The 15,114-nt window shown below is 41.8% G+C and overlaps 1 long non-coding RNA gene across 1 annotated transcript in view; it reads left to right on the top strand.

The window, feature by feature from the left end:
* Window positions 1-314: 314 nt before the first annotated feature.
* The window catches only part of LOC131819864 (uncharacterized), a 34,665-nt gene continuing 19,865 nt past the window's right edge, over window positions 315-15,114 (top strand). The window contains exon 1 of the long non-coding RNA XR_009349358.1: window positions 315-402. This is a non-coding gene — a long non-coding RNA (uncharacterized LOC131819864). The remainder of the gene's footprint in view (window positions 403-15,114) is intronic.

Raw genomic sequence — 15,114 nt, 5'->3', positions numbered from 1 at the left:
GCCAGGGCCCGGGCCTCAGGCGGGAGGGGGGCGGGGGCGGCGCAGAGAGGGGCTTTGCTAATTTCCAAAGCGGGAAGTGAGCTCGCGGAGGACTCAGGAGGGAGGGGGGCGGGGGCGGGGCGGGAGCGGCCCGGAGAAGGGGCTTTGCTAATTCCTGAGGGGGGAAGTGAGCTCGAGGAGGATGCAGAGGAGAGTCCGGGAGGAGGTGGAGGGGCTGGCGGAGGAGGGGCGCGCAGCGCCAGGGTGCTGTGCTGCGGCCCAGTCGGGACTGCAGGACCTACAGTACTCGCCGCCCTTGCGCTCCCGTGCTCCAGCCTAGCCTCCGAGGCCGCGCTGTCCTGTTCCCGCTGCCTGCTGCCCCTCCCCGCCCCATATCTTCTCCGGAGGACCCTCTGCTCACAGGTAAAGTGATACCGCACCGCGCCCTCACCTGGAGCAGAAAACCCGGGCCACGAGCACGAGCGGGGTGGGTGGGTGTCGGGGCCCAGCCTCCCGCGAACCCCAGGGCACCGGGAACACCCCGGACGCCTCCCTGCACCCCGTCCGCCAGGGGTCTGGCCGGGGACAGCGCTGCACGAAGTAACCCCCACCCCCCCGCCAGTGGGCGGGCTAGCCCCCATCGTTTGGCAGGAGCATGTCAGAGCCTCCTGCCATTCCCAGGGCACCCAGAACCCAGAGAGTGAGGCCTTGGGTGCTTTCTGGCGACAGATTCAAGGCAATTCTTCGACTTTGGGACTTCAGAGTTTACATAGTTTTCATTTGTGATTATTATTTTTGTGTGGGGGCCATAGCTTTTCTTTTGACCTATGGTTGTTTTCACTCCCGGTTCTGAAGAAGCCCCTAAATCCTAACCCTGTTGAGGACTCTGAAAGCTCTCAGAGCAGCAGTGCTGGGGGACAGTGTGGACACATGGTTTGGTTCTCCTCTGGCCTGATTCTGTGGCAGCCCCGCCTCTGTCCTCCTCAGACTTCAGAGCAATATCTGAACAAGTGGAGAAGGGACCAGGGGGTCAGGAAGGTGGCCACCAAGGAGTGATTCTCTGGAGGGTGGCTGAGCTAGCAAGTGAGCATGTTAGTCCAGCTCTGCCTGCAGTCGGGATGGAGGGGAACAGGGGCCAGGGAAGGGGAGGAGGAGCAGAGAGCAGGGACAAAGGGACCAAAGAGGAGATTCAGATGAAGGGAAGTAATGGGGAGGAAAGAGAAGAAACTCTAGAAGACAGGCATGTAGAAAGGAAAAGGGATGAAGTGGGCATTGGGAAAGGGCACCACCAGGGAAGGAGAGAGGGGAAGGGAAGAGGGAGGAAGAGAGGAAAGGGGAAAGGGAGAAGGGAGGAGTCAGCATGCCAGGGCTCCCCCTGCATCTGGAGAAGAGGTGGCTGGTCCAGCTTGTCAAACAGGGTGCTCACTCTTTGGTCCCAGTTTCTGCTCCCAGTGCTACTGGGCTTTGCAAGGAAGGCAGGCTGTCCCCTGGGACCTACTGGAGCCCACTGGAGCCCACAGGAGGGTGGGAGAGGTAAGATGCCACCGGGTCCTGTCCTGAGCTGCTCCCAGCCACCAGCCTCACCACATGGTGCAAGAGGGACCCCAGAACAAAGGAAGGACACAGGCCCGCATGTCCTCCGGTGGCCCTGGGCACTTAGCTCATTGCAGTGAACCACACCGCCTCCTCAACCCAGGCTTTCAAAGCCTCCTTCTTCATTCCTGGATTTCATGTCTGTAGGAACATGAGCAAGATCTAACTCATCTCCGACAGACAATTCTGACTCACCCCGTGTCAGATTTTTATGAGTGGCTGTGATAGAGTAAGATAGCAATGCTCCAACAAACGGACTGTTTCCTCCCACTTGACCTCAACAGTCTTATACATTTTCTTAGCGAAAACATCTTGTCTCCTTCCATTAAGCTCATAACGTGGTCTAATAGTATACATGTGCCTTCGTTAGATGCGAAGCGATACAGAGGTCCTTTTTTTTTTTTTTTAATTTTACAAGGTAAAGTCAGTGAACATATCCAACTTGACGAATACGTCTCTAAAATGTCAATCCAGGCAAAGATTTTTCTGCCTACAGTTTGGAGCCTACGTGGTGACGTTTTTAAAATGCTTTCAGTCCCTCAGTGAGGCTCTTAGAAGCTAGCCAGGGCTTACTACGTGCCAGGCACTGTGTCAGGTGTTGGAGCTAAAGGGAAGGAGAGCTTGGAGGCTGGCTGGGGAGGGACATCCATGACACAACCACAGCTAGAAACGGAGGCCAGTGCTAGAAAAGAGAGAGCAGGCTGCATGGAGAGTGTGTACCATGGGGCTTGTGAGCTCAGGAATAACTGGGAGTAACTGGAGTGGGGAGATAGGGGAGAGGAAGAGGGTATTCCCATCAATGGGAATCACCTGTGCTTGGAGGCAGGCGCCATGAGGGGTCTCCACAGGAAGAGGGAGGCAGTGTGGTTGAAGGGCAGAGAGATGGGGCAGAACAGGCATCAGTCAGTTGGAGGGCTATGAAGAAACTGATGCGAGGATTATGGGTGCCTTTGGAGGACTGGGAATTTGTTAGAAGATCAGTGCAGATTTCTATGGAGACAAATGCCAGGAACTGATAGGTCTTTGAAAGGTCACTCTGGCTGCCTTTTGGCAAAGGGGTTGGTAAAAGGCACTTGCAGGTGTGAACACACCAGGTGGGAGGTGAGTGCAGGAAATCAGGTGAGGGAGCATGGGAACTTGGTCCGGGGGTATATAAGGGAGAATAGCCTTTAAGGAGTTCCACAAATTGGCACCAGCTGTGGCTTCATTACAGAGCTGGAAGGTGGAGGTGGGTGTGCCCTGGAGGTTACAGAAATTACATGAGAAAGGGACGTCTTTTTAGATCTTTTTTGCAACTAGAGGAACTCTCACCTTATTGATAGAATTCCAGAGTGGGAACCGATGGACATGAGGACATCTTTGAAATGTCTGAATATGTTCTTCAACATCTTTGCAAGTGACGAGGAGACCTTGACCTTAGGAGGCCTCGGCCCTCTTTGTAGCCAAAAAGATTTCACCTACAGATGTGGGTTCTCCCTTTTAAAGTCAAGGAGACAGCCCTTCCAAAGGACACCTCCTATCATTTTACCTTCTCATCATAACTCACGTGCTGGGATCTCCAAGACCCTCTGTTCCAGGTTGTGAGTATCCACTTTGGCCGGGCTGGTCTTGCCACCACAGGAAATCTAGAGCCTGTAGTGCTATTAATAACATCATCTAAGACTGTATTTGCTGCCCTCATGGCCTCTTCCCACCATGACTCACTGAAGCTTTTTACACATTGTATCCATTAACCTATAGTTCCCAAAACTCATCTTCTCTAGTGCCATTAATTTTTAGGGGGCCAGGCAAACCTTAAACTTGTCCCCCTTAATTGGATCCCTGTGCCCCCACAATCTCTGAATGCCTTTCACCATGATCCTTGAATGAGATCTGAGACCACTGCTGGTACCTAACACTTCTTGGCACCTTGTTTGTTCGGTTCTTGGAAGAGGAGGTGGCTATGGAGGTGAGTGGGGATGGGAGTGGGAGGATTTCTCCCTTCACTTCTCTTTTTGTTTTTTCAAATAATGGGTTTTGAGGGGGAGGGAAAGGTTAACCAGACCATTTATTTTCCATCTCCCATCCATAAAATGTTTACCACTCCCCACTGGAAGAATTTAGATCTTTCGTTTGAATCTCCAGGAAAATCTCCCAAACCCAGACCACCACCATGTGGATTCAGCCATCTTCTGATTCACCTCCAGATTGTCTCCTCCTAACTGCTCAAGCCACAGGTTAAGGGCGAAATGTTCAATGCCCAAGCAATATAGTGGGGATCACGTTTATCTAAGCAATTGCATGCTGCTCTGTATCTGCATACAGGGGGTCTCTCCCAAGCCTTTCCAACCTCAGCAAAACAAGACAAAGCCCCAGCGATCTGTGGTATATATCATTCATTCATTCCTGGGTTCAACACTCATGGCGGATCCCCACCAAGACAGTGGGAGAGCAAGGACTGGAGAAATCCTGGAAGCTGAAGTCTGAGGAGGATTTCAAATTCAAGTCAGAGATGAAAGAAACATCTGGACTAGGTCCTCAGGTACATGCAGTATTCTGAACTGAGGCTAGAACCAGAGACCATTCTAAAGAAAGGCCTCTACAGGTGGGCTCTCACAGGTGGGCTCCGACTCAGTTTCGTGTATATTCTTTCATGAAATAGCTCTTCGGGTCAACATGCAGAAGAAAACCATTTAATAAAACTGACAATGAGGAGAGGAAAGGGAAGCCAGAAGGCTTGTGAATGGGGAGAGAGGAAGAGCCAGGGCAGAAGACCAAGAATCCCTCCCTGCCCTCCTTGCTGCCAGGGAGGTCTGAGGGTCTAGTTTCCACCTGGGATCCCAAGTCCAGAACAAAAGCAGCGGGGCCAAGGCTGGGGAGGGAAGGTGGTCCTCAGCACGCGGGAGTGGGGGTGCCCAACGATGGGGGCTAGTGCGCCCGCTGGTGGGGGGCACCTCGCAAGGCACTGTCCCCAGCCCGACCCCATGCGGACCCGGGTTCGGCCCAGCGTCCGGGGTGGTCCCGGTGCCCTGGGGTTCCTGGGAGGCTGGGCCTAGACAACCCCCCTCCCCGCCCCCAGGTCGCGTCCCCAGCTTTCTGCTCCTGGTGAGGGCGCGGCGCGGTGTAACTTTACCTGTGCGCAGAGGGTGGTTCGGAGAAGCCTTGGGGCGGGAAGGGGCAGCAGGCAGCAGGAGCGGGACTGCAGGGCCTCACGCAGGAGCCCACGGACGGCGAGTCCGGTGGGTCCTGCAGTCCCGACTGGGCCGCAGCACAGCACCGCGGCGCTGCGTGCCTTTCCTCCGCCAGCCGCTCCACCTCCTCCCAGACTCTCCGCCACATCCTCCGAGAGCTTACTTCCCGCTTTGGCAATTAGCAACGTCCCTTCTCCCGCCGCCCTCGACCCGCCCCCGCCCCCATCCCTCCTGAGTCCTCCCCGAGCTCACTACCCGCTTTGGCAATTAGCAAAGCCCCTTCTCTGCGCCGCCCCCGCCCCCCTCCCTCCTGAGGCCGGCCCGGGCTGGGGCGCGGGACCGAAGCCCTGGGGGGCTGCAAGCGTGGCCAGCGCCGGCTCTGGGCAGACTCCTAGCCTGGCTCCCTGAGCGGGTGTCCGCCCATGGCCTGGCTGCGAAAAGGTCATCAGTCCTGTTAACCCTGGCTGCACTCTCCAGTCAGTTTGCTGGCTTCCTGATTGCGCCCAAAGCCAGCAACCAGCTTCCCCAGCACAGGCCTGGGCTGAGATGCCTGCCCAGGATCTGTTGAGCAGTCTACTCATCTCCAGGCAGGGATGGCACTTCGACCTGGATGTTTGGGCTTTTTGATTGTTTTTTGGTCATTGGTTATTACATGACCTCCAGGGTAGGTGCTCCACAAAGGGAGTGAAAACAGGACGCCTGATATATAGGCATACGGCCATTCTAGAAAAATAGCTTGGGGTTCTCTCAAAAACGCGGCATTGGTCCTTGCACTATGGTTTAATAGAAAAGGGATTATGCACCAAGTTACTTACGTGAGCATAGGTTAAAATATTGTTCATCTCCTACAACAAATGGGGGTATGCTCTTTAGTAAACTAATTCAAGTCAATTAGAGACATTGTCTTCAAGGGATAACATCATAGAGACTAGAATCAGAATCATACTTTTGGGATCAGAATCATACTTTTGGGAAAATTGGGCCCAGGTTTTTTGTTTTGTTTTATGATTTTATTTATTTATTTGACAGACAGAGACCACAAGTAGGCAGAGAGGCAGAGAGAGAGGGGGAAGCAGGCTCCCTGCTGAACACAGAGCCTGATGCAGAGCTCGATCCCAGGACCCTGAGATCATGGCCTGAGCCGAAGGCAGAGGCTTAACCCACTGAGCTACCCAGGCGCCCCTGGGCCCAGGTTTTGATGGCTTCTTTCCTCAATCTTATAAAACCTATTTGAACTCTACTGGATGCCAGAACTGCTTAAAAATATTTGGTCCCTTGTAATTTTAACCTTCCAGTATTCAATGCACCTGATCCATGTAATATCCTATAGTATTTTTGTCAAATGAAGACTCTCAAAGTGTGTTTCTTGGGAGACACTTTTCAATTGGTTGCTTACATTTCTGCATTTATTATTTGTTCTAGACCATCCTTTGAAGATGGTTGTATTGAATAGACTTGGAAGACAGAAATAGTATCTTTTTTTTTTTAACTTAACCTGTTGTGTTTGCAAATATTATCTGCCTCTGTTTTGATTCTTTTTGTGGGAACTGAGGCTCAGAACTGATATATAACTCCCACCCCTACACACACACACACACACACACACACACAAACACACACACACACACACACACACACACACAAATACTGTTAATATTCTGGCTACCTCTATTGCTGTGAATAATAAACTATATTATTTCTGAACCATGAGTCTGCGTCTTCTATCAACACCCAAGAAACCACGGCAGACTCATACACCAGCTTTCAAATAAGGGAAAATAATCTCAGATGCTTTATATTTTTTGATAGTGTTACCTACTTCTGAACATATGACTGAACACATATAAAGCTGGAGCCATGACCATTTAGAGCTTCTTCTGTGGAAGAACTATGCATTCACTAGTAAACACATGTAGTTTCATCTTTTTTTTTTTTTTCCTCCTTGACACCATTTCCTCTCTCACAGTGTTGCTCAAATTGGATGGAGTCTAAGGTCTTTTGAGGAAATTTTTGTTTAATGACTCAAAATAAAATAAGAAGAGTCTAATGTGCTAAAAATAATTCTAGATAAAAGGTATAAGATCATGCCAGAAAGGATAGTAATTTTATCTAACAACTGCCTGTTCACCCCTTATTTGTTCATTAACTAATTTCCAAATTCCTGACTAAATCCCTTTTGTAAGCCAGAATGTGAGCTAAAAACTGGGATTTTAAAAAAGTTTTCATTTGAAATCCAGTTAGTTAACATATATGGTTGTATTAGTTTCATGTGTACAATATAACATATAGCACTCAGTGCTCATCATGACAAGTGCTCTAATTAACCCCCATCACTTATTTAATCCATCACTCCTTTCCGATCCCCTCAAGTAACCATCAGTTTGCTCTCCGTAATGAAATGTCTGTTTCTTGCTTTGTTTCTCTTTCTATGTCTTATTATTTTCCCCTTTGCTTGTTTGTTTCCTTTTCTTTTATTCCATATATGAGTAAAGGTATTTGTCTTTCTCTGACTGACTTATTTCACTTTTAGCATTATGCTGTCTAGTTCCATCCATGTTATTGCAAATGGCAAGATTTCAGTCTTTTTTATGGCAGATTAAAATTCCATTGTATATACATACCACTTATTCTTTATTTGTTCATAAATTGATGGATACTTGGGCTCTTTCCATATCTTAGCTTTACAAATAATGCTGCTATAAACATAGGGGTGCTAGCATCCCTTTGAATAAGTTTTCTTATATTCATTGGGTAAATACACACCAACAGGATTGTTGGATCACAAAGGACTTCTATTTTTAAATTTTATGGAAATTCCATACTGTTTTCAAATATGGCTGTATCAGTTTGCATCACCACCAACAGTTCACAATTGTTACTTTTTCTTTTTTTTTTAAGATTTTATTCATTTGACAGAGAGAGATCACAAGTAGAGAGAGAGAGAGGAGGGAGCAGGCTCCATGCCTGGCAGAGAGCCCGATGTGGGACTTGATTCCAGGACCCTGAGATCATGACCTGACCTGAAAGCAGAGGCTTAACCCACTGAGCCACCCAGGCAGCCCCCACAAGTGTTACTTTTTCACATTCTCTCCAACACTTTTTGTTTCTTGTAGTGTTGATTTTAGCCATTCTGACAGGTGTGAGGTGGTATGTCTTTCTAGTATTGCTTTGCAATTTCCTGATGATACATGATGATGGACATCTTTTCATGTATCTACTGAACATTTGAATGTGTTCTTTGGGGAAACACTTGTTCATGTCTTCTATCCAGGTTTTTATTGGATTATTTGTTTTTGGATGTTGACTAAAAACTGGATATTAAGTAACACACAAGACAGGTTTCCTTGAGCTTCAATTTTATTTGCATGAGTATCATTAACAGGGAAAATTGTGCATATGTGTATGTACAAGTGTGTTTACGTATACATCTATCTATCTATCCTCTATCCCCTGTCTTCTAATTGTGGTAAATCCTGTAAGGTGGGGAATGGGATAGTCTGAAGAAATGTGCTGCTGGATATGTTGGGTAAGCAAATTTAATTGCACTCAGATGCATTGGATATAAGTGAATCACTCAAATGAGTTATTTAATATTATATAGAAACAAATTAAAATTTTATGTAGTTGAAAATAATAGGTAGTTAAAATAATTTTTGTTGTTTGTTGTTTTTGTGTCTTTTTTTGTTTATATATACTATGGTGTGAATGTTTGTGTCTCCCAAAATCATATTATGAAATCTAACTCTGGAAGTGATAGTATTAAAACATAGGGGCCTTTGGGAGGTGATTAGGTCATAAGTGGGATGACAGTCCTTTTAAAGGAGACCCCAGAGAGTTCTCTTGATTCATTCATCATGTACGTTTACAGTGAGAAGATAGCCATCTATGAGGAAGTGGGCTCTCCCTGGATCTGCCCCTTCCTTAGTCTTGAACTTCTCAGTTCTAGAACTGTGAGAAATAAATTCCTGTTCTTTATAAGCTATTCAGTCTATATCATGTCCGTTATAGCAGCCTGCATGCAGAAGGACACTATGACCTAAAACGAGAGCAATAAATATAAAGTTTCAGTAAAGTCAGTTGGTACAATGTGTTTTTACTTAGAGAAGACATGCTGCTTCATGTTAAACCTTGATATTGTATATGTTTCTTGAAGGGCCACTTCTTACTCCTTTGTGTGTTCTCCACAAAGTCCAGGATGATGCCTTACATAAAGGTAATATTTTATAAATACTGTTGGAAATATATACTTCTCTAAAATCTTATTTTGCCTACAGATTACTTGGATCCACTTTGCCTTGTGTAGAATATTTGAAATATATTAAGAACAGAATGTCTCTCTAAATAACATTTAGAATCATCATTAGTTTATGACTCCTGACTCATTTGTTTATGCAGTGATACTTACTGCAAGAACACTGAAGTTTGTAATATAATTTTTGAATGAATCACCAAGCTAGTTTATTATAACTTATGAAAAAATAATTTCTCATGTTGGTTTAATTCTGCTTTTATGTTATGGTCATGACATTTTCATTAAAATAAAGTAGAAAATAGAAGTAAATAATAAATGAAAAATAAAAAATAATAAATAAAAAAATAAAAGTAAAACTCTTGTGAAATGTTAAACTTTTCTTACTTATTTTGTTTTGCTTTTCCTCTACCATACTGGCAAAGCTGTATTTTGCAGATCGATACAATTTTCTAGTTGCTAGGTTTGTTACTTTTGCTAAAATTTACAAAATATAAGAAGTTGAATAGTCATGGATTGTTTATTAAACTCCTTATCTACACATATAAAAATAAAACAATGATGGTGACCTGGGTATTTCTAAAATTGTATTCTGTTTTTCCATATTATGTTTTACAATGTAATTAATAAAGATTCTGCATATATTAACACCCATCCCCTTCTATCTCATCTGTATGTCCATTACAGAGCATGTATGATTTCTATTCATTGCTATGTTGTGGTGAAGAGATTGTCTGAAGTAGTCCTATATTTATGCAGGTAGATCTTAAGCTACAGTGCTCTTGTTTATTTGCTTGTTCCTGATCAGTATGTCTGAAAGATGGTAACTATTGCATCAGGTATGACGATTAAAAAATATTATTGGTGCCTGATACACTGTGATGAAATAGGTAAGTCGATTCACAATTTGTTAATTAAATTAGAAAAAAATTCCTTTGCATTTGTCCTTTATTAAGAGTTTTTTTTTTTTTTTTAACAAATTCCTTGGGATGTTTTTTGTGTAATATATATCACATGCCTCAACCTTTAAATTTGAATGTAGAAAAGAGTTATCAGAATGAGCCTAGAAAATATTGTTATGAAATATTTTTGTTCTGTTATATTATGTAAACTTAGGAAATAATGGTAGTTATTTTTATTAGCATTTCCTACTTTCCACATGCCCTTACAGATGAGATATCATGGTTTTCCTATTCTTTTTATCGTGGTTGTTATATTCTTCATGATCAATAACAATCAATGAAAATTCGATTAATTTTCTTTGGGAAAGTGATATTTTAGCAAGAATCCATGACCAAAAATTTTAGCTGTTGTTCTTCCAGGAGATGAGACTATCAATGCTCCCGAAATTTCAAGAAATAGAACTTATTAATTGTGTTGGTTGATGTTTATTGTCTCTGAACTTAGAGGTGCATAATTCACTTTAAAATTTATTTTGGGGGTGCCTGGGTGGCTCAGTGGGTTAAAGCCTCTGCCTTTGGCTCAGGTCATGATCCCAGGGTCCTGGGATCGAGCCCCGCATCGGGCTCTCTGCCTAGCAGGGAGCCTGCTTCCTCTTCCCTCTCTCTCTGCCTGCCTCTCTGCCTACTTGTGATCTCTATAAGTCAAATAAAATAAATAAAATCTTAAAAAAAATGGAGTGGACCTAATGGGGGGTACTTATCTGAAATTGAGGGACATTATAAAAAAAATAAAAAATAAAATTTATTTTGAATTGAAAACAAGATCTTACTGAAGTTTAGGCATCCCACTTTATATCAGGCCTCCAGTACATTCTAATTTATTTATAGAAAATATCATAAACATGAATGTCACTTTTCCTATTGCATTTATACTGAAACTGCAATGACTCAAAGATGTCAGATCTGAAAAGCACTACCTTTCTATAATTTCTGTTTCCTAGGAGGAATGGATATACCATTTTAGCACAATTATCCAACAGTATTCAAAACCACCATGAATTTTTTTTAAAATATTTTATTTATTTATTTGTTAGAGAGAGAGAGAGAGCAGGAGCACAGGCAGATAGAGTGGCAGGCAGAGGCAGAGGGAGAAGCAGGCTCCCCGCCGAGCAAGGAGCCCGATGTGGGACTCGATCCCAGGACGCTGGGATCATGACCTGAGCGGAAGGCAGCTGCTTAACCAACTGAGCCACCCAGGCGTCCCACCACCATGAATTTTAAAACATAGTTATTACACCCTAAAAATCAAGTATGAAAATGTATAAACAACCAAGTCTCTATCTGTAAATGAAATACTCCCACACAGACGGGTTTAAAACTTTCTAACTTAAGGAATTTGATAGCACAGACTCAGGGTAGTAGTTTCAGTGCCTACAGTATACTTTCAGGTAGAGAGTAATGTAGGCTCTGAGTCACTTTCTGCCTAGAGATGACATAATAGTGGTTCTGCCATTGTTTGTTTGTTTTTGAAAATACGTTCCTGGGCGTCATTCAGAAAATGCAGAGTTTGGCAATCTATATAAATTAAGGATGATCTTTTTGAATGTTTGTCTTTCACTACACCAAATTAACATAATTGGACAGAAATTCCACTAAATTAAGCATTGTTAGGAAACGTGTAAATTGGAGCTGCTCCAATTAGTTGCTCTTTGAACTATGTGCTGTTGGTTCAGGATTAGATAAGGAGTTTGAAGGAAAACCTAAATCATTGCTTCCTTTTTTGAGAGAGTCTTAGCATACTTTCTTAAAATTAGCTGAAATAAACAATGTGTTTAGTCGCAAAGTGATTTGCATTTTTGCACAAACTCCCTATCTCCTTGAGAATTATAACAAATATTTCATGAAACATCATTGATCTTTACTTTGTGACACTGCTGTAAAGTACATTCAGAGTTGCCAGTTAAAAGTGTTAGTGTTGAGATGAAATGTCATGCATTTTTCTTCACTTCCATGCAAATGAACAGAGTAATTTATTAAGACACAATGAAGAAAAAAAAATTGACAATGAGTTCCAGATTTTAAAAATCACTTGCCATTCAATCCAAATTGTGAGTTTGATCGGTTACCGAACACTTATTAATGCACCCCCGGTAATTTTACAGAGATTATTTTTTTCTTACCAATTCTTGATAATTCTTGATTATTCTGTCTTGCAATGCAGAGAAAGCTAACTAATTTTAAATAAACTTCCGTTAATTTTGATTGTTATAAACTTAAGATTGATTAATTTCCATATACAGAGTTTAAAATGTTCACAATTTACATTAAATATATATTCTGTGTATACCTTGGAAAAATTATACTGAAAATTGAAATTAAAATGATGTTGTATATAGCTGCAAGAAGCCACCTGTCCCATTTCATCTTACTATATAAGTTGTGTCAGGTAATTTATAAAATCCCTACTGCATAACAAGTCTATTTTTTGTTGGAATGGGTAGTAATGTTTCTTCTTATTTCTAAATAAGAGTTGGTCTATGAGTGCATCTGCAACTGTATTTTTCCCAAGTGGCTTCATGGTCTTGAACTGAGAAAGCTCAGAACATTAAACATCAAAATAATATATTTTGACATAATTAGACATCAAGGAAATGCAATTAAAATGACACTGAGATATCACTACACACTTACCAGAATGGCTAAAATAAAATATAATGACAAGACCAAAAGAAAAAAATATACCATTTGATGATACACAATGGCAAGTTGTACCATCACTTAACCATCGCAGACTAGTGTAGTGTTAAATTTGTTTTTCTAAGCAATGTTTTGGGTCACTTACCACTTTTCAAGGATATAAAATGCTACCATTTTACTTAAAACTGTGAAATTTGGTCAGATTTAAATTTCAATTTATGTTAAAACATTCTGTAAACTGTGTTAAACTTTGACATTTGTTCCCTCTGTTCAGTGAATAACACTATATCATATTCCGAAGAATATGCTAATTTTCATTTTGAAAAATATCCCTTTTTCCTCTTATGGTAATTATTAATATGAATTAATAGTAGAATTTGATATGGTTCCATATGCCCATAAATACTTTATTGTATATTATCAAATTTAATAATGAATATAATGTACTTCTTTGGACAATATTTAAAGACCAGTCTACTCTTAAAACAAAAAAATGGAGACGCACTTCTTTAGTTCACACAAATTTCATTTTATTATATATAACCTCAGATAAATTTCAACAAATCATAATTTATTAAAATTATGTCTACTTAAAAATCTCATAGAAGAGTAAAACCATCAAAAATAAAAATAAACACACACAACACACACACATCACCCATGTATTGGCAAATCACAATTGCTGTAACAATACATTAGGCAATTTCCATCAGTGGCAAAAAGATTTGTATCCCAATGGACTGATTTTCCAGAATCCAAGAAAAAGTCTCCTAGGGTTTATTTAAAGATAAATATTTAAACAAATACTTCTTAAATTTAGGAAATTCAGAACATACGATTAAAGAATATTTGCAGTGCAGACTATATTCAATCCTTCCTTCAAAATGTGCCTTTGAGTACATAATTCTGTTTTCTCTATCTAAATTGAGCTGTCCTCCAAGGAAGTTTTCTAAAATGTGTGTCGCTGTGTGATAAATGTTCTAAGACCTAACATGCTTCATTGTATTTTTACTGTGCTCTCAAATTTAATCAATAATTTGGGTTGATGGGGGCGCCTGGGTGGCTCAGTGGGTTAAGCCGCTGCCTTCGGCTCAGGTCATGATCTCAGGGTCCTGGGATCGAGTCCCGCATCGGGCTCTCTGCTTGGCGGGGAGCCTGCTTCCTTCTCTCTCTCTCTGCCTGCCTCTGTGCCTCTATGCCTACTTGTGATCTCTGTCAAATAAATAAATAAAATCTTTAAAAAAAATAATTTGGGTTGATGTATAATATCTAGTTTCAAATATCTTTTCCATCTATACAAACACCCAGCTGTCTCCTTTATATGCTATTACTATTGAGAATTCTGTTGTCAGTATTATTCTTGTACATTTTAGGTGATCTGTTCTTCTCTTGGGCATCATTTATGCTCTTCTCTGTTTTTGATATTCTTAAAACTCACCATAATGTATATGAGTGGTTTTTTTTTGTGTGTGGTTTTTGTTTTGTTTTGTTTCTGATTTCTCATGTTTGGCATCATTTTAAGTCTGGTGTCTTTTATCTTTCTTTAATTCTCCAAAATTTATCTCAGTACTTATTTAAATATTTTCTTTATTTTTTTTTCTCTTCTGCTGCATTTGGGCAGAAGTCATTAATTTGTTTGTTTGTTTGTTTTTCCCAACTCATTTATTCATTTTACAGCTATATTCATCTTAGTCTCCATTTATTGTATTCTTTATTTCAACAATTTTCACTTAATTTATATTCACAGTATAGTATCTTTTCTTTGTATATGTATATCATTATTTTATCATATACTTTTAAGCTATTTTTAAAAATATTTTATTTATTTATTTGACAGTGAGAGATCACAAGTAGGCAGAGAGGCGAGCAGAGAGAGAGGAAGGGAAGCAGGCTACCTGTTGAGCAGAAAGCCCGATGTGGGGCTTGATCCCAGGACCCTGAGATCATGACCTGAACCGAAGGCAGCAGCTTAACCCACTGAGCCACCCAGGCGCCCCTTTTAAGCTATTTTTTAAAAGTACAGTCATTCTTTTTTTTTTTTTTTTTAAGATTTTCTTTCTTTCTTTATTTGACAGAGAGAGATCACAAGTAGAAGGAGGGCAGGCAGAGAGAGAGAGAGAAAGAGAGGGAAGCAGATTCCCTGCTGAGCAGAGAGCCTGATGCAGGACTTGATCCCAGGACCCTGAGATCATGACCTGAGCTGAAGGCAGTGGCTTAATCCACTGCGCCACCTAGGCGCCCCTAAGCTATTTTTTAAATTCCTGTTCCAATAACACTTGGATTGCCATATAAAGTTAACCACATCATCTTTTTTAGGTAAGTAATTGTACTTTTTATGTGCATAGTTATTTTGGTCCATGAGTTCAGCTCCTCTTCGGATCATCAAATCTCTGTAAAGTCTGGGTATGCTAGGATTTTCTAAGCAACAATAAAATACATTGAAACCTGGTAGCTTAATTATAATAATGTTTTCTTTCTCAATCATTCACAATAGTATTACATTCTGAGTAGCTTCCTTCTATTT

This window comes from Mustela lutreola, chromosome 17 (assembly GCF_030435805.1).
Source record: "Mustela lutreola isolate mMusLut2 chromosome 17, mMusLut2.pri, whole genome shotgun sequence".
Taxonomy (NCBI): Eukaryota; Metazoa; Chordata; class Mammalia; order Carnivora; family Mustelidae; genus Mustela; species Mustela lutreola.
Note: the sequence above shows the minus strand (reverse complement) of the source record. Positions and strands in the feature narration are given on the sequence as shown.